General features: G+C 41.0%; 1 protein-coding gene across 1 annotated transcript in view; it reads left to right on the top strand.

Moving 5' to 3' along the window:
- KCNB2 (potassium voltage-gated channel subfamily B member 2) overlaps positions 1 to 21,405 on the top strand; it is a 253,748-nt gene that overhangs the window by 163,727 nt on the left and 68,616 nt on the right. The window lies entirely within an intron of this gene.

Below are 21,405 nucleotides of genomic sequence, written 5' to 3'. Positions count from 1 at the left end.
TGAATTTTCACTAGGGGGAAAGTTGAGGTTGTAAAAATAAAATTGCAAAAGACAAGACCTAAGTAATTTGCAATAAAAAAAATCCATTTGTAAAAATCTTATTTGCAATCTGTTTTGCAATATCCTGGTATTCTTACTGTGACATTTGGGGGACTCATTTAAAAAAAAAAAGCCATCTTCTTCACTTTCTTGCTTAACTCACTGATAACGGATTTTAGTGTTGGATACAATAGAGTGATCTGTCCATTCAGAGAGAAAAGACCTCATTTTTATCCAAACTCTAATTAAACACTGGTATGATTTTTTTCTTAAATGCTGTAATCTAAAGCCTCAACCATTAAACCAATCCAATTTACTATAGACACAAATTGTAAAGCAAAACCAATTTCTGCGCCTGATGATTTACTAAGTATCAGCTTAAAAAGTCTTAATGAGCACAGTGGAATTGGTCTCTGACAGAGCTATAGTGATCTGAATATAAAATCAAGAATCAGGAACCTCATTAATTCTGGATATTAGCTCTGGCTCTTCTTTTGGGATGTTGGGGCAAGTTCCTTAATCCCTCAGTTTCTCTGTCTATGAAATGGGGATAAGATGGTCTACTTCTTATTCTAGGATATTGTCAGACTTGTTATCTAAATTGTGTAAAACATCTTGAAGAAAAAATCATATTAAAGTAGAAAATACTATTGGTGCCTTTTAAACACAATTCTGAATAGCCTGAATTCACTTAACTCTCATCTTCAGCTTTCATGTGTCTTATCTGCAGATTCTGTTGGTTTTACCTTTCAGGTGAAAGTATTTCCCTCTCCATTCATGCTCACCCTGGAAATCTTGATTCCCTTCTCTCAAGAACAGCAGGCTCCCCAGCTCCTGTAAACACAAATAAAGAAGATGCATTACCAGTCCAATGTTTCTCGAGAGCTCTGATTTCCCATAGGAGGCTGATTTATCTTCCTCCACATATTCAACATTTTATTAAGCAGTGGATGAAAAATACTTGTATCTTGTGTAGCATATGGCTCCTACCATAACAGCAAATGAAAATTTTAGCCTGGCCCACATAATATGAGGTTGCTAAACCTCATGACATGCGGTGTATCTTTAAATGAGGTTTTGTTAACCAAGGTAACACGAGTCATTTCTGATCAACTTTCTCAGGCTATTCAGAGTAGCATATGTATAGTTAGCTTATCGACATCTATTTCATCTCCAGCAGTTGGTGTACTCAAGAAGAGCTGGGAACATTTTGTGCTTTGATACTTCTCTTTTATATATCAGCATGTATTAACAGTGACCACTGTTAGTCAGCACTGGCCAGCAGGACCACATAGCGGTATCCGAGGCCTGGTCTACACTAAGCCCCCAATTCGAACTAAGGTACGCAACTTCAGCTACGTGAATAACGTAGCTGAAGTCGACGTACCTTAGTTCGAACTTACCGCGGTCCAGACATGGCAGGCAGGCTCCCCCGTCGACTCTGCGTACTCCTCGCACCGAGCAGGATTACCGGAGTCGACGGGGAGCACTTCTGGGTTCCATTTATCATGTCCAGATAAGACATGATAAATCGAACCCAGAAGTTCGATTGCCTGCCTCCGAACCAGCGCGTAAGTATAGACAAGCCCTGAGAAACCACAGTTATTTTGCCTTTAGGGAGAGAAGGCAGCATCTTGGCTCCTATTCTGTGTGGTGACTGTTGTCAAATCTTGACTCTCTGAATAGCAATACAGTGCTAAACACACACAGGTGCAGTAAAACTGGTGCAGTTCCATTGTGCTAGGTGAATTGGTTGCACAGATGGTCCATAATTCTTGAATGGAGTGGTTTGTTGAGGGAGAAGGGACATTGTATCTATTGTTATATGGATCTGCCACTCATTCCACCAACCCCCTTTCTGAGGGAACAATTGAGCCATAGAGCTTTAGCTATTGGGCTAATATCAATGCTGGTTTAAGTCTGTCCAGTTCAATGGAGTTATGGGAACAGAGAATTTGTCTCACAACAACCTCATGGCTGTAATAACTGCCACTCCAGGGCTTAGGGGAGAATTCCTCCCTCTCAACCACTTAATGGTCCCAAAGATCTTTTTAGTGCTGGCCACTCAGAGTCCAGGAAAACTGGGATTTTGACCTTAGTTTGCAAAAGACTATGGGCCAGATACTTAGCAGCTGTGAATCAGCATGACTCCATTAACTTCAGTAGACCTTTGCCAGTTTTACATTAGCTGAGGATCAGACCCTCTGTCCTTTCACCCTTTCCCCCCAACAGTAAGATTTTGTTTTTATGAGCATGTGATGCATCCCAGGTGTCAATCATCCTAGAGAATACCCTTCCTCTGCTTGCATCACTGTGCATAATTTTCTCTTGCCACACCAAAGAGACTGCCTATGGCAGAATTGTGGTTTATTTTAATACCTCAACATTTCAGAAAGATTTCTGCTCTTAGACAAAATAGCTGCTATTAACCATCCATATCTCACATAGTGCCCTCAGTTAGTCCATCGTGTTACTGAGTTGAGAGGATTACTCTTGCTGTGTCAAGTATGAAAAGACCAGGAGTAGTAGTTGAAAGGGTAGAATGCATTCGTTTGTCCTTAAGATTTGTGCACTATTGTTCAGAGCTGTAGGTGGTCTTGCCATGGGTGCCATATGAGAGAAATAAATTATAATAAACAGTAATAAGAAAATAGAGATTTTTGTGTGTAAATTAAATACTATATATGCTTCGTTTTTAAAAAAATTGCATGCTCACTTCTGTAGCATTTTCATGCTCTTCACTCTAAATTATCTAACAAAGGATCCTGATGCAGAATGGATCTCACACACTCACTGCCTTGATGGCAGTTTGAGGTGCATAGCCTCTAGCTACTGAATGTAAGCCAAATAAAATGTTTTGAGTCTGAAGGTGGCACATGGGTGCACACAATTTTTATAAGCAGACAACATGTACTGTACCAGCCAGAGATGAGAAGTAGTCCCTGAAACAGCACCTTGCCTGTAGCAATGCTCTTTTAATCAGCTTTAAATGAGCACATTGGCACACTGTTCTCTCATTCAGGTCTCTTATTAGAGAATGCACAGCAGAATGAGGAAAAGGGATTGTCACCTCAATGACAGAGTCTCTTTTAATGGAACCAGTTCAATAACTAAATCAAAATATCATTCCTTTTCTTAATTTAGTGCTGACTGCTAATAATTTCCCCATTAATTGGGAATGCAGAGAAATAGATGCAGCATTGCTCTGCATGATAATGAACCTTTAGTTCCCTGAAGCTGTTTTCCAGTACTCTTACAAAGCACATCACCTGGGTTATCTGACCACATCTTCGTTTCTCCCAGGATGTTGTACTAAAAGTAGAAGAGAGACTCTCAAATACCCACAGTTTAATAACTAAAAGGAGGCGGGTCGAAAAGTCACCAAGCAGTAGAAATACCTGTAATTCAAAGGAACGGAAAGAGTCCAAATTCTGCAGTCTTTAATCAAGCAAAGCTCCCAGTGCAGTCCAAGCCCCTCTGTACTTAACGCTATTCTTTCTATTTTCCTTTCTTGTCAAAAACTAAAACATCGTCTTTTATGACTACTGCTAACATCTCTAGCTATGCAAATGACTAAGATTTTTTCATCCTCCAGGGCATAAGTGATCACCAGCAGGGGTCAAGAAGAACCCCCCGCCCCACCCATACATAATCAGCTAAGTGTTTTGTGGGTCTTTATTATATCTTTCTCTGAAGTACAGAGTATAAGCCACTGCTAGAAGGAGAGTGAACCAGGTGGACCAATTGCCTGATCTGGTATGCAGATCCAGAAGGGAAAGACTCTGTTAATTACACTAGTTTAATAACTAGACCAACATAACAATAAAATAATTTTCATTGAGGCTAATGGGTAACATAGTGATGGGGAAGAATTGACAGGAAAGTGACAGACGCAAACATTACCGAATTTACAAAGCACAATTCGAGAGCACAAGATCAGCAACTCAAAGGTGGGTTTTTGTTTTGTCCTGTGACAAATTAAACCCTAGAGATAAACGTGAAGAAATATTCGCCTTCATATTTATTAGAGCTTGTCAAAATTGGCTTTTTTCTTAAAGATTTTTGTGGAAAAACTTACATTTCTTCGAAACTTTTCAGTGAAAAGTGGAAACATTTTCTATCTTCTAAAATAACCAACCATTCTTCCATTTTGGGGTTTTGGTTTTTCATTGAAAAAAATATTTTTTTCATTTCTTTCAAAAACAATGTTTATGGAAAATACCATTTTTCTGAGCACCTCTAATATTTATCAAACCATACTAAAACAGTGATGAAGAGTTCACCACAACATCTGTCAATGCACTCCACCTCTAAAATTACAATAGGATCTAGACAGCCAATTATGGTTGGCACTGAATAGATGAGTTATAGAGTAGAGAGAGTTCCTGGAGCCCCATTCTTCCGCACAGTGATCCTGTACAGGAGTCAGCCATGTCTTGGCTGCAAGCATTGGGGCGTGGTAGGAGGTGCAATCAGTGCCAAAGGCCACCATCCCAGAGGGTGTATGTTTAAGTGTGAGGCTTGCTGAGCTCTGCACATTAGAAGGTATCAGCTGGTCAGGCAGTGCTACAAGAGTGCACTCTACTGCTTTTTAAAGCTGTAGCTGAAGTCACTGCTCACCACATTCCTACCAGCACCCCTCATACCGACATGATGCCTCCCTCCATACTAAGTGGTAGTACCGGAGCACACCTCACCCCCTTTACCACTGCTCCACTGGTTAACCAGGTTATAGTTGTGTAAGTTACATTTCTAGGAAGCAGGAATAGTGGAAGTTGTATGTCTAATTCAATCATGTACACTAGATAGGATTTGACAACTTTGGGAAAGATTATATTTAGATATATAAAGTAAAACTTCACCCCATCCTCCAAATGTGGTAATTTTCATAAACTTAAGTCTCCCCAGATCCTCCAAAAATATCCTTTGGAATGGGTTGTTCATTTGGTACCAGTTATTTTGGATATTTGCTGGTCGTTTAAAAAAAAATTGCATGCCGTGCTATTTAAACAGCAACCTTTAAGCTGTTTAAAGGAGGAGAGTGCAAAGCACTGGATTAATCTGCTTACAGCCCATATGGCCAGATGTTCCAAGGACTGTAGAGGAGCACAGGTCACAGTTAACCCGCGTTCAAAAGGCTTTCTCAGCAAGAGGTCTTTATTCCACTTGATGAATCAAACTGGATGGCATTTTTATCTCTAGTATTGGTCACTGTATTCTGCTTTATCAGGGAGAAAAATGATGTTCATGAGCATGCCCTTGGATTGCACACCAGGAGAACTGGGAACTATCCAATAAGTTATTATGCTTTATATAGTCAGCAGTGTTTTGGCAAAGATACATGTGTAAAAATGGTAATGATTATTGTCATTCAAAGGGGTGGTAAGGAAAATAAACTTCTGCTTCAGGAAGAACACATAGATACATAAGTGAATTGTATAATCTAGTGAATGTAGGCAGAAGAGTAAGGGCTGAGAAGGAACTGTATTATAAATAAAAACAGATCCTTTTATGAACTGATAAACGGAGCACAATGAATAACATTTTAAAGACACGGTTAATGTATATATCCATTAAGCATTCACTCCAGCCACACTCTTCCTGATATCTCATTTCCCTCTAAAAGAAGATGACTTCAGAAAATGCTTGTTGAGCCTTACTTTACAGAACCACTATTTGGCAAATTGGCACCTTGGGTTTGTGTATATGTCACATCTGTGTTAGATTAATTCATTAGAGTTCTAATCACAAATAGGCTACAGCTTCTTATGTTGTTTTCTTAAACATATAGGAGTTGAGCCAAATGGCTTTGCTCTGTGTCTGAACAGGGAAAGGCTATAAAGACAAATATGTCTTCAGCATAGAGAAGGTACAGGACAAATGCTGTTTGTACAGTAAGTGATTTGGGTGCCTTTTAAAGGTGTAGAAAATCAATGTAAAGGTTTTATCTCCTAACCCATATAACTTTCAGTGTCCAGTATAAAATGAACAAGCTGTTTGATTCCAATGCTGTTAAAAGGAAGGTAATGTTTTTCACATCACCCAGAAGCACAGAGAAATTTTTAAATTTGCAGATAATTTATTGGGAAGTATAGTTAGGATTAATCTGATTTACTTCAAGTTACTGGAAATTGTAAAACCATAATACCACACTAGACTCCCACAGTATTAATCAGAAAAGTACTAATCTTTGATCTGCTACATACAGTAAATAAACTGCAGCCTACTAGATTATACTTTTGTGAATAAGCAAAATAATTTTGTGAGATGAGTATGGAAAATCAGTAATAGGGCTGAACAATGAACATAAAAAGAATAAAACTAATCTAACTTTGCCTGTTTGTATAGGTTATGAATAACTATATACTTTTTGTGTAAGCTCTATTTCACTAGCAGTAGTCTGAAATTTAATACAATTAATCAAAAACTAAATGTTTCAAGCAAACATTTGTGTTGATAGAAAACAATGAACAAATGTTTGATAAGATGGAAACATTCCATTTTAATCTTTTCAAAACAGAACATTTTGATTTTTTTCCATTTCAAAATGGAAAATAAAATGAATTTTCCCTTCAATTTTTTTAATTGTTATGTTACAAAGTAAAAATTGGAACAATATTTTGATTTTATTGAAATGAAACATTTTGATTGACTCAAACCGCTTTCTCTCCACCCCCCTCCCCCGAGTTTCATGTTGTGGGAAAAATTGATTTTTTTGTTTTCATTCAGTTTTAGAATTGAAAAATCCAGTTCTCACCCCACTCGATATATCATCATATAGCAAATATTCTGAGAGTCGTGCTTGTGTGTCTACCCCTGTCATTACTGAAGTCAATGGAGTGTCTGCAGTGACTTCAACAGGAGAATGGGTTCCACAGTGTATTAAAAACAGTTACACAAACCATATAATATACATCAGTGGCTCTCAACCTTTCCAGACTACTGTACCCCTTTAAGGAGTCTGATTTGTCTTGCGTACCCCCAAGTTTCACGTCACTTAAAAACTATTTGCTTACAAAATCAGACATAAAAATACAAGTATCACAGCACACTATTACTGAAAACATTGCTACTTTCTCATTTTTACCATCAGGGGCGGCTCTAGGCACCAGCAAAGCAAGCACGTGCTTGGGGCAGCCCATTTGCAGGGGTGGCAGGGATCCAGCCTGGGAGCTGAGAACCAACAGGGGGCCCTGGGAGCTGTAGTTCCTTGGTTAGCTCCCTGCCTATAGAGCCAGCCCTGGAGCAGGGAAAGAACTACATCTCCCAGCATTCCCTTGGCCACTACCAACAGGAAAGAGGGGGAGGGAGGGAGGAAGCTGAGACATGCTGCAGCCTGCTGTGAATGGAGAGCTGCACTGGGAAGGGCAGGGATACAATATTTTAACATTCAAAAAATAGGACACTCCACGGGGAGGGAGGGTAGCCCCACCCTGCCACCATCCACTCCCTTCAACTGCCCCCCACAGAAACCCCAACCCATCCAACCCCACTGCTACCTGTCCCCTAATCACCCCCACCCGGGACCCCTGCCCCTAACTGCCCCCCAGGCCCCCACCCCCTATCTAAGCCCACTGGTCCTTGTCCCCTGATTGCCCCCTCCTGAGACCCCCCCAACTGCCCCTGAGGACCCCACCCCCATCTAAGAGTTGCTGCTCCTTGTCCCCAACTGCCCCCTCCTGCAACCCTCCCTCAATTTCCCCCCTAGCACCCCACCCCCTACCTGTCCCCTGACAAACCCCTGGGACTCCCATGCCTATCCAACCGCTGCCTGTCCCCTGACTGCCCCCCCGAACCCTGATCCATCCAACCCCCCCCTGCTCCCTGTCCCTTGACTGCCCCCCTGGAACCCCATACCCCTTCTCCAACCCCCCAGCCCCCTTACCATGCCACTCAGACCAGCGTGTCTGGCTCCGTGCAGCACCAGACACGCTGCTGCATACATGCTGCCGTGCTCCCCTGCGGAGCCACAGCCCCTCCCCCAGCACCTGCCTTCCAGATTTGAACACCTCAAAATTCAGGAGTGCTCAAGCTCAATTCGGGCTGCTGTTACTTCATTTCTCCCAAATCAAATATACTGATCCACTGTAACTTGCTGTAGAAAAAGTAGGATAAAATTGAGCAAGAAATGCTTCCCAGTGGTTATTAGGACTGGAATTGCTATTTTCAACAGCCATTGCCTTTTGTTTGTTTGTTTAAAAGGAAGACAGTGATAGTACATTGGCAAATTCCCCACAGAAAGAAAGAGTGGAACAAAAGAATAATAAAGGCACCTCAACTTTTCCTCATTTATGTAGGACAGTCTTATAATATGCATCCAGATATCCTCTAATCACACAATTGTTCCACTTTACTGCAATTCTGTAAGCATATGGGAACCAATCCTGTCTGTGTTCTGTGCACATCTAAAATTCCTGCTGAGTGACCTGCCCTGGGAGCGAGTTACCAGTGATCCAGGGCTGCGGCGGAAGGAGGGTGCAGGTGGCGGGGGGGAGAGCCCAGGGCTGGAGCAGCAGGAGGTGTGTGTGGGGGGCAATGGTGGGGGTGGAAGGGGAGAGCCCAGAGCTGGGGCGGCAGGGTGTTTGTGTGTGGGGAGGAGAGCCCAGGGCTGGGGCAGCACGGGGGTGCGGCAAGGAGCCCAGGGCTGGGACGGGGGCAGCCAAATTTTTTTTTGCTTGGGGCGGCAAAAGACCTAGAGCCGGCCCTGTTTACCATATAATTATAAAATAAATCAACTGGAATATTAAATATTGTACTTACATTTCAGTGTGTAGTACATAGAATAGTCTGTATGAAATAAGTCATAGTCTGTATGATATTTTAGTTTGTACTGACTTTGCTAATGCTTTTTATGTAGCATGTTGTAAAACTAGGCAAATACCTAAGTGAGTTGATGTACCTACTGGAAGACTTCTGCGGACTCCCAGGGACACACATACCCCTGGTTGAGAACCATTGATGTACATAATGTAGGGGTTTTTTTCTCCAGATGTATTCTTTTACAGGATGCAAGGTCCAATCCTAATTTCAACTGAAGTCAATAGTAAAATTCCATTGACATCAGAGGATCAAACCCGATGTTATGATGCCAATCTCATATAATAAATACAGCATAATATAGTTAAGCAATTACTAGTTAAAGGGAAATATCAAATTGTGTAAATTCAAAATGACTTAAATGCTGAAGATTTCTACTTATCTTTTGCCAAAATCCATGTAGTTGTTTATATGTTCTCTTTTTCCCCCCTAACAAAGTACAGTTTCAGCAATCATAAGCAGCCCTACAATAACTAACCAATAGGTCATATTTTGATTTCATTTACATAGCTGTACACCAGATTTAACCTCATATAAATCAGATCAGAATGTGGCACGTTAGGCTCAAGTGACAGACAAAATATTAAACATCCTGAGAGTCTCCCTTTATTTCACGTGATTACATAAAAGTCACTTTTAAACTCTCTGATGTAAATTGTCTCTTTTATGTGAAGTAATTACAGCCACATTCTGAACCTCTTCAAACTTCTCTTATGGAGTTCCAGTAAGCACCCTGGTCAGATTTACGGCAAGTGAGTGCAGAATGACAAACTGTACTGTACTTAATGTGAACATCTCAGGACATTGACTGTAACATCTCAAAAAACCTGCACTGACTGGACTTAGCTACCAAACTAATTGTCTACACAGTGTGCAGTACTTTGGACCAGAGTGGGACATCTTCTATTTGTACGGTGTTGCTAAGTCAACTATACATGTCACTGTTCAGCTGGGAGAGTTGACCCAAACAAATAATAGATCCCTGTACAAAAGGATTACAAGTTCCATTGATAACTGCCCATACCTGTTCTTTTTATTCTCTTCATAGTCTTAATTTAGTTAGTGTTATACCACAATCACTAACAATACAAATAATACATAGTAAACAAAACAAAAAAATAACTTGGAACTAATCAGGGTGGATTTGATTTAAATAAATCATTATTTAAATCACTAGTCAGGAAGACTCGATTTAATCATAGTTTTCTACGTAAAAGTGCATTCTCGTTGGTTGTTATAACCTTAATACATATTTTTCACAACTCAGAGATAGATGTAGGTTTCATTTTTAGAAGGTACACACTATACATTTTTAAACAGTGATTTCTTTTGAAAACTTTTCAGATTAGTTTTACAGCTATATCAGAATATGAATGATTGTTTGATTATTTCATTTACCAAAGATAATTGAAGCAGATATTTATGAAGTCATTGGGAGGTGAACTATCTCCAGTTCAACAGGTTAATCATTAATATTTGGAGGATTTTCTTGCCATGCTGTATTAAGAGGAGAACATCACCAGACACACACATAAATTGTTTTATTTAACTAAAACAACAATGTTAAGTATTCTAGATTTTTTTCTTCAACAGCAAACATATAATATTTTAACAAAACAAGCATTTCTCACATTTATCTCCAGACTTCTTCACCTTGTCCAGATCTATTCCACTCCCAACAATCTTCTATTCATTGAACTTTTTGAAACTTTGCACTTTTAGAGAGAGGTAAGGGATTGACTGACTGTGTGCACAAATTTGCAGAGGTCTGTTATTTATCACCTCTATGTATTATTTATGTATTTAAAAACATTTTTGCTGTTAACAAGCATGTTACCTCTGGAGATACAAATCCACAGTTTGAGGACTGAAAAACTAAGCATCTCTGATGGTATCTTCTAGACTGAACACTGAGTCCCATTGGGTAGATAGAAAGATAAACCTAAATAATCTAAACAGAAGCCTGTGGAACCCCATAAGATTGGGTCCCTAATCCATGAACTATTGGAACTCATTTACAAAACTTTTCTTAAACATTACATTCATATATTATCTCAGACTATAGAATTAGAATTTATAATCCCTATTCCATGATGAGATATCTTTCAGCTATAATGTATCTTAATAAAAACTATCTTTAGATAGTTTTTTTCCCCTCAAAAAGCATTTTATCAAAAATATCCAATTTTAAATTTAAAAAATCAATTTTTTTTTTAGATGTTTTTCTTTAAAAATCATTGATTTTTATCCACCCTAGAACTAATAAGGGCAATGCCAAATATACCTGCTTAGTAACGTTGAGTGAAATTCTGGTCCTAATGGCAAAGACAAAGGCAAAACTCCCATTGACTGCAGTAGGACTAGGTTTTCTCTCTGCTTTTTTTATCTTGTATTCCTTCCTTCATTCCTTTGTCGGATCTTAAGATCTTATTCTGCGAGAAGCAGAACACCTCTTGAGAGATGGACTCTATTGCCATTGAAGCCAGCATCTCTCCATCGTTTAAATGGAATTACTTATGTGGGCAACATTTCTAAACTGCATGAGTGTTTGCCCAATCGAGGCCTTCTATTGTAAGCTGTTTGGGGCAAAGGCCTGTTTTTAATGTCTGTAAAACACTATGCACATTAATGGCACTGTAGACATAACGATTGTCTGTCCACCAGCTGGTAAAGAACAGTCCCGGAGAAAGATATGGTAGCAGGTGCCATCTTTATGCAAATACTTTTAAAATGTGCAACTCTTAAAAGATGTTGAAAGACTGTGTGATGTTAGTCATTATTGATGTCACACATGTAATGTCCCAAAGTAACTCCCCCCCCCCCCCAAAAATAAGAGAATTTATCAAAATCAATGTATTTTTTCTTTGTACACATCTTATAATAGCAATTCTGAGCAAGCCACAAAACATTTACTGGAAATAGAGGACCATGTGGGGTTAATGGCTAGAGGTTCTGCTCTTCTCAGGAACAACTCCTCTCCTCAGATATTACTTCTTACTTCTAAAGTTTGTGAATTGAAACTCAAATTTGGACAGGCTTGGAGATGCAAGAATGTTACTATTCCCAAAACCAAAGAGTTTAAAACAAGGAGTTGATGACACTATGAAAAGCCCAAGTGATCTTCCATGGGCAGAAAATTCTAAGCCTGTGATTAAAGCACAAAAAACTCTTTCAAACCAAGTATGGACTCTGGAAGACTTATGTGGCGCACTGGGGCTCTGCTGAACTGCACTCTGCTTTCCCAGATTTTCTTTTATAATGCAGTAATTTTTTAGTCTTTGGTAAACTCACTGTTGCTACAGATGGTGCATAGGGCAGCACCAGAGGGGGAGGGGCATTTGGAAGGGAAAGAGGCAGGAACGGTCTGAGGAAGAGACCAGATGATACACCACTGTGCAGATCTTTTGTTTTATCCCCCCCTACAGTGAGGATGTATAAAGCATGTGGAGGATTATTACAGCCCGTAAAAGCCAGTTAAATTATTTTTGTGCATAGTGTCCCTGTATTCAGTCTGTGGTGGGGTAGGAGACCAGGAGAGTCCTCCCTTCCAGGCAGGCAGCATGTCTGCCCTGCATCCACCTGGTACTTGGACTGCAGGCTGAAGGTAGGATGCTGGCCTATGGGGAAACATAGAGAGACCGCTTAGGCCCTGATAATGCTCCTTACTCAGGCAACAATCCCATTAATTCCCATAAATGTGGTGCTGCTATAAGGATAAGGGGTGTTTTTTCTATTTGGGTGTGCTGCAGACTTATTTCAGTGTTTTAGTCATTCCCAAGCTGCTTGTCATGATATTTGGAGAGGCAGGGTCTACCTTTGCTCTGAAGACTTCTACCTCTTACGGCTTTCATAGAGCAATAAGGTATCCATAGCCACTCAGGACATTACAGTTTTCACAACAGTACTTACTGTGGATGCTCAAACTTCACAGCAACAATGGAGATAGAACTTGACCCTCCTCTTTCAGCAGCACAGGTCTTCTCCATTGTTTTAGCGCTACAGGGCTAATGAAACAGCTGAGCAGTTCTGTTCTTCTCCAGTAGAAGACAGTGGTACATAGACATATTAGTTATTCATTATAGTAATATTAGAATAGTTAATTTTTAAAGGGAAGATGGAAAAACAACCAATTCATTTTGATACAAAGAGAAATAGTTAATGTGGTAAAGGTGGCATTGATAGGAAATTTATAACTAGCGTAGGCTGAAAAGTTGGAGAATGGAGTTAACTCCCAGAGATTTATCAGAGTGCAAAGTATAGGTGCAAGTATATTTTTAATGGGACATGGAATCCATGTTTCTTTATGGTTAGACACTCTGAGAAGTAGTGCCCATTTTGAACATTTAGAAGGCATTTTAGGTTCCCACATATACTCAGCAAATTTTGATGGGGATTGACATAGGAGAAATCAATGATTTAGCTGAGGAAATGCGGTAAAATCTCATTTCATGGACAGATCTTTACTTCAGATCCAACTTCAAGCTGAAAATCTTTACATTCAGCTTTGTTTCTGAATTAATTTGTCCTTTGTCCCCTCCTACTCTCCCAGCCCTCCCCATATGTTTCCAAGACATGCTCTATTTAGCAATCATCTCCCACAATATACACCTACAAACAGAGCTTCCTGATCTCCGGAGGGATATTAGACTTCATTTCCTAAGAGAGTGATTTTCAGTGGAAGCCAGAATTCTTATGGATGTATGAACTCCTTAGTCGATCTTTATTCAAATGTATATCTGCCAAAGCCCATTTTAATGGTACCCCCAAAGAGTGCTTTCTATTCTGTTGTGCATGTCACTGCATCAGTGGCAAAGAAAAGAGGAAAAACACAGGTAAAACATTAATTTTATGATTTGATAACAAACTATCTAACAGGCAAAATGCCACAGGCTAAATTCCTAGACCAGATTTTTATTGGTATCATGACAGATGTGACATTATTATGTCCTGGAAATTTCACATTGTATGACTCATAAGGGAATAAAGCACTATCTTTTATGGCTGGGATAATGATTATGATAAAAAAATGCAGTGCTAATATAAGTGCCATTTGAACTATTTGCTGTAACATCTGTGGGGGGATTCAAAAGAAAATACAGAAATGTGTTTGGGGACATTTCTTCTAATCTCTAAATAAATAAATACAAAGGAAATGGAAACTACCGGTTTATTTACTGGGGAGGGGAAAGTCTTCTGGTGTATTAATAGAAATGGGCTCAAGCCTCAAAGTTCAGAGCCAGATCAGGATTTTTGGTACTTCACAGTCCGCAGATGTTCAGATTCAGGTATTTGGTCGATTCCATTATATAGATCTGGATTCCCATTTTGACAACTCCAAAATTGGATTTCTGTTTGGACCCGGGCTTTTGCTTTGGGTCCATCTGTCCCTAGAAGTAAAAGAATAGTGGTTTTGAATGTAATGGCTTAGATTATTTTAGTTGTAGTACTGAAGTACTTGGTATTGTTGTACCATAGTTTGACTTATCCAGAAGCACTGCAATGTGGACTTGTACTAAGTATCAAATGTGTATATGCAGAGCTGTATCACATAGATTAAAAGCAAATTTTGGTTGAGTTTTGTTGATAATTAAAATGCCCCTTCTCCATGATCTGTGGTGCAGAATTTGTGAAAATAAGAATAATTAACAGGTTAAATCTTTGAGGATGGAAAAGTGGATAATAGGAAAATCAAGTTTGCTGATGAAGTAGTGGATAGTGATTTTTTTTTTATTCCCTTATGCTCTAGTTGTATAAATTCAATTAAGTGTTACTTTAAGATAAAAATGTATCTTATATGCATATTAAAATTAAATATGAATCTGGATGATGTAGGGGATTGTTAATAGGTTCATACAGCTCTGTCTATACATTGCAAAAAACATAATCCGCCATTGACCATTGAGTCGTGTGTGTGTGTGTGTGTGTGTGTGTGTGTGTGTATAGATACAAGGATGACCCTAACAGTGATACAAGGATGCAGCACTATGTACCATGAGAACAATAATAAATGTACTCTTGACACTAATTATTGCCTCACCATCCATGCTGCTCAGCAAGACAAATGAGGGGCTGCCATCTCGTTTACATCAGTACATGACATAATTTTAAGTAAGGGCAGAAATAGATAATCCTCCTTTTACTTGGCATGCAGCACTCAAAAGGAGAAGGGAAGTTGTTCATCAATAGAGCAGGTTAAATAAATAAATTTGCAATTGTTATATCCTTGTGGGCAACAGTTTTAGGAAGAAATCACTTGAGACACGGAGAGCTGTAAACCTTAAAAGCCACACACTGAACTAACCAAAAACCAGCCAAAACTGGCTGGGCTATCCCCTAATAATCTAACTCAGTTGCCATAGCAACAACAAGATTCTATTACCACGACAACCAAATATACAACATATTCCTCCCCCTTAATGAGAACATCCCCTAAATAAAACAAACACTAAACTAGAGAAGGAGGGTAGACTGCTTCCATTCCCAGCTAAACCCCAGGGATTATTTTGCCCCGTAACCGTGGGTTCTCCCTACCTAAAGATCCAGCCATTGAGGAGGCCTTCTGTCTCTAGGTGGATTATGGCGGACTTCTGGTGTTGTCGCACCTGAAAGTGTCTTGGGGCAGGCCTGACAATGGGCTCAGGGTTCATAGAGTGAATGGGTGAGGATGTGGTATCAGCTCGTTCCGTGCAGGGGGGTATCTCTCCTGCCGGCAGTAATGGAGGGGGAAAGTCAGGAATAGGTGACTCTTGATTCGGTGTCTCGCCAGAAGTGGTGAAGTCAGGCAATTCAACTGAAGATGCGTCCTGAGGAATAGTAAGAACTGGCAACAACTGATCTACATGTCGCTGCCAGGTGAGATCCTCTGCAGTCCGGACTTCTAGGAAACAGATCCTGTTTGAGCGATGACAGTAGCAGGGACCCATTTAGCTGCAGAAGTATAATTCTGAGCCAAAACTGGCTGTCCTGGACTAAAGGTTCGGTCTTTTGTGCTGGGTGCATGCCTGATGACTTGATCTTCCTGCTGACGTTGCACAATTTGTCAGGGTTCAGAAGGTTTCAGCAGATCAAAGCAAGTGCGCAGCTGTCGTCCCATCATTAGAAAGGCCGGGGATGCCTTGGTCGTAGCATGAGGTGTGTTTCTGTAGAATAGTAAGAAGGTGTCCAGACGCTTTTGAATGGATATTGTCCCCTTGTCGATTTCAAAGCTTGTTTCATTTTCTGCACAAATCTTTCAGCTAATCCATTGGTGGATGGATGATGTGGTGCTGAAGTGATGTCGTGTGTCCCATTTGCCTTCATAAAATTTTGAGACTCCTGAGAGACGAACTGCGGTCCGTTGTCACTCACAAGTTGTTCTGGCAGACCAAAACAACTAAAGAGTCCCTGTAGTTTTTGGATAATACTCTCTTCAGTAGTGGACTGCATTATAGAGACTTCTGGCCATTTAGAATGGATGTCTACCACTACCAAGAACATGCTTCCTTCAAGTGGGCCAGCAAAGTCAACGTCAATACATTGCCACGGGTTTTCAGGCCAGTACCATGGGTGTAGGGGTGTCCACTGGGCTGTATTCCTCACACCCTGACATGACATACAAGTTCTTGCCTTATCTTCAACTGTCCAATCCAGGCCACCAAAAATAGCTTAGTGCAATTTCCTTCATGCGCACTATTCCACAGTGACCAGAATGTAGCTGTTCTAACATCTGTGATCTCAGTGGTGATGAGATAATGACACATCTCCCCCACAACAAACAACCAGATTGGATCGATAACTCTGTCCTCCTGGACATATAGGTAACAAAGTCAGGTGAGACTGGAGAGGTTCATTGAGATGTTCCATGCATCACCAGGTCCATAACTTGGGGCAATACTGGGTCAACGCGAGTTGCCTTCTTTACCTGAATAGCAGTGATGGGTGTATTCTCTACCTGTTCAAAGTAAAATATTTCCTTCTGGGCAATATCTTGACGTTTGACTGGCAAAGGCAGCCTTGATAGACCATCCCCATTGCCGTGCAGAGTGGATTTCCGATATTTGATTTCATATGTGTGCGTAGAAAGCAACAATGCCCAGCGTTGCATACGACTAGCAGCTAATGGGGGAATGCGTGTGTGGGGTCCAAAAATTGAAGTCAGAGGTCATGAGAAGAGTAAACTTCTGTCTGAACAGGTACTGATGAAACTTCCAAATTCCGAAAACGATTTCCAGTGCCTCACATTTGATTTGGGCATAGTTAATTTCTGCTTTGCTTAGAGTGCGTGAAGCAAAAGCAATAGGCCTCTCTTCTCCCGAAGGCATAATGTGTGACACCACTGCTCCCACTCCATAAGGGGAGGCATCGCAGGCCAACTGTAGGGGTAAGGATGGATCAAAGTGCATCAGAACTTCAGAATTTAGCAGTATACCCTTAGTTTTGTTAAATGCAACATCACAGGCTTCAGTCCACTTCCAGGCCTTGTTCTGCCCAAGGAGTTCATGAAGTGGTTTTAGTAGTGTGGCTAACTATGAGATGAACTTTCCATAATAGTTTAATAGTCCTAGAAATGAGCGAAGCTGGCTAACATTTTGAGGAGGGGAAGCCTCCACAATAGCCTTAAATTTTGCAGGGGCCTTACGAAGACCCATAGCATCAATGATGTGTCCTAAATATTCAACAGAGAGCTGGAAGAATTCACACGTATCTTTGTGGACTCGTAGGCCATACTCTTCCAGTCTTTGTAGAGTAGCCTCTAAATTCTTTAGGTGATCCTCCTCATTCCTTCCAGTGACCAGGATGTCGTCCAGATAGCACTGGACTTTTGGCAAGCCACACAAGATCAAGAGGGCTATGGACCAGAACAGGGTGGGAGGAAATGTTATTCCAAAGGGTAGGCGACAGTATCACTAAAGCCCTTTATGCGTCACAATAGTCAACAGCTCTTGGAACTTTTCATCTTTTCATCGACGTGCATCTGTAAATACGCTTAACTCAGATCAATCTTACTGAACTTTTGTCCCCCAGCCAGGCCCACAAAGAGGTTATAGATATGGGGAAGCGGGTATTGCTCTGCACACAACATCGGATTGACAGTGACTGTAAAATCACCTCAAATCCAGAGGGAGCCATCTTTCTTCATTATTGGAATGATAGGAGTTGCCCATGGACTATGGGTAACTGGTATTAGGACTCCATTTGTGACTAGGTGATCCAGGTCCATTTCAACTTTTGTCCTAATGGCAAATTGCACAGTTCTGGCTTTCAGATATTTTGGTTGACTATCAGGTTTAATGTTCAATGTCACAGTGATTCCCTTCATACTTCCCAGATCCTCTCCAAAAACATCAGCATGTTTCCTTAGTATAGCGGTCAGACTGGTTTCTTTTTTAACCATTTGGTGCACTTCTGCCCAGTTCAGCTGAATCTTCCTAAGCGGTAACATTCCTGACTCCCCACAGTTTTGTGGATAGGTTCTTGTGACACCTTATGCACCTTAGGGGATGCACCGATGTATTGCACCTCCTTTGTAGCCAGTTCCATGGAGACCGCAAGATTAACAGCCTTCTATAAGGTAAGCTGAGCCTCTTTCAATAGGCGCTTCCATATAGCTTCACTGTGCAGACCACACACTAACCTTTCACGTAGGGCGTCATTTAACATCTCCTTAAATTCAGTGTTCTGCAAGCTTTTTCAAAGTTGCTACAAATTGTACAACTGTTTCGTCTTCTTCTTGATCTCTTTTGTGGAACCAATATCCTTCAGCAATTACCAATGATTTTGGAAAAAAACGAGACCCCAGGATTTCCACAATGTCACTGTAAGAATTGGTCTCTAGCTTAACAGGGTGTAGTAAGCTGCGTAGCAGGGAGTAGGTCTTAGCCCCTACAACACTTAAAAATGATTGGCACCTTCTTCTCTTCTGTAATGTTGTTTGCAATAACAAAAAGCTCAAAATGCTCAGTATATATGTGCCATTGCACTATAGTCTCCTCAAAAGGTTCCAGCAGCCCCGTAAGTGTAGCCATGGTTTTAGTTTCAGTTTGCACAATTAGTGCAAACAAGCCAGTTCTCCCCCCTTCCAACAGCAAAAAGGGCTTTTTTTGTACCTTGACTTCTACTTTCTTCTATTGCTGGGGCAGCACAGGAATCCCACCTTCGTCGCCACATTGTTATATCCTTGGGGGCAACAGTTTTAGGAAGAAATCACTTGACACACAGAGAGCTGTAAACCTTAAAAGCAGCCATTTATTGCCACACACTGAACTAACCAAAAACCAGCCAAAACTGGCTGGGCTATCCCCTAATAATCTAACTCAGTTGCCATAGCAACAACAAGATTCTATTACCACGACAACCAAATAGACAACAGCAATGAATAATTCATCCAACTAATTTAGCCTTTTATTCTGCTGTTGGAATATCCACACAAGCAGATCATAATTTCCATGAGTTTATCTGTTAACATTTATTCAGCTAGTATTTTTAGTTCACAGTCAATTCTGCTGATTGATTGGGAACAGTTAGCTGTGAATATTCCCTATTTAAAATTGGAGTTGTTTTGGTTAGTCCTAATGGGTCAGAAGTTTCTGTTGCCTCATTAAACAAGCATGGAAGCATTAGCAGTGCAAATACTGGTACGTACAAATTTAGCATTAGTTTCCACAAACACTGATGCCAAAATAATCTCAAACACTTGGAAGTTCAGAGAAAGCAGCACAAAAGGGGCCCAGGTACTGCTAAAGCAAAGTAATCTAAAAATCAGACTTCATGGCAGACTTTTTTTTCAGTATCCTCCAAGCTCTGTTCATCAGCCTGGATGACAGCACCTCCCTGACACCAGCAATTGACAGCAGGTGATAGGGAGAAGCTCGAGAAGTCACAGCCTTAAGAAGCTGGGAAGGGTTCTAACAAAATTTCCTAAACTGACTTTATCAGGCAACATTAGATTTCTAATAACACTAAAAGCACACAACACAGAAAAACAACACTTTTCATCAATAGGAGACATGGTTATTAGCAGTGAGTATACTGTAATAAAAAGAAATATCATCCCCCAACATCCTAACAGGTCTCGGACTCCACAAGGGGAGCACCTTAGAGGCAAAAGAACAGCTGCCTGTAATGATCATCCTACAGTTGGCTTGAGAAGGACCTGAGCCACTTCAGGACACTTCCATTCATGCCTGTAGCCTCAGAAGTATTTGGTGATCAATGATCTCAAATGCCATAGAGAGGTCCAACAGCATAATTATAGATTCCTTCCTTTAATTGTGGTCAGGAGGAGATCATCCAACACAGCAACAAGTGCTGTCTCTGTACTTGTTACATAATGCCTTATGTCCTTGTGAAGGGTGTTCCAGGCATTCACTCCCCCTGCTGAAGATCCTGCTGCCTTGGTGCACCCCTTTAAGAAAAGAGTGGCAGCAAATTTTGGACCTTCAGGGTTGTTGCCGGCCCAGAGGGCCCCGAGGGGGCAACAGGGTTCGTTGCCTGGTGTGCGCCGCACCAATAGACACACCAGGGTGGAGAAGCAAACCAAATTTATTCGAGATCTCGAAAAGGCACTCAGGAGACCAGCATGTCTCAAATCAGAAGCGCAGCAAATACAAGCAAGTTTCCCATTTTATATCCCAAGCTGTTTTGAGTAAGCCTTTGTTCTGGTTTCTCCCTCCTACCCATCCCTTCCCGAGCAGTTACAGCAGGCACACGTTGTGGCATGTTAGAAAAGTTCCCGTCCGCATGCTTATCTTCGGGCTTGCAAGCTCTACGTAATAGATCTCTCCCTCCCCCTTCTCCCCCTCTTATCACTACTGCTTCTGCTAGTGCGAGCGAAACTGCAGTTGTCTGCTAAAAAAAAGCTGACCATTACATATTCTGCTTCAGCATTAGGCTGCTAGTATGGAGGCTGGTTAAAGTTCACAAGATGGAGTTACTGTGGCTCACTTAGACCCAGAGCAGGGGAGTTTCATCGGCACTTATGGCCTTCCACCCTCTTCCCCCTGCCCCCCCCCCCCGAGTTACCTGGTAGCTATGCCTAGTGACGTCAACAATTCCCTTCTTTGAGAACACTCAACAAACCTTTGGCAGAGTTTTCTCATACTCTAAAGACAAAATGCGATTAAGTTCCATGCAATTGGGATCATCAATGAGAGAGTATAAAGGAACTTCTGGGGAATGGGAGGTACAAATCTTATGTATGAGCACTTTACAGCAAGCGAGCAAAAGAAAAAGAACAAAACATATCACAACACCTGTGAGCAAGAGGCGAACAATGCCTCCCCCTAGTCCCCTTAGACCAAGTAACCAACCCCAAAGGGAATCAAAAATAGTGGGTTCTCCTTCCTGGGCCTTCCACTGGTTCAAGGCCTGTTCAGCTGACAAGATGTGCTTGTTAATATCCTGTGAGAACTCTGGGACATAGGTACAACATTCTTCTCCAATAAGGGCACAGACCCCGCCCCGTGAGGCTAACACATAATCTAGGGCCTGCCGATTTTGTAGAGCCAGCAATCGAAGCTGGTACAGCTCAGAGCTTATGCCTTTTTCTATGGTTAGGGTATCATTGGCAAA

This window comes from Malaclemys terrapin, chromosome 2 (genome assembly GCF_027887155.1).
Source record: "Malaclemys terrapin pileata isolate rMalTer1 chromosome 2, rMalTer1.hap1, whole genome shotgun sequence".
Lineage (NCBI taxonomy): Eukaryota > Metazoa > Chordata > Testudines > Emydidae > Malaclemys > Malaclemys terrapin.
This window is presented reverse-complemented; position numbering and strand designations above follow the sequence as displayed.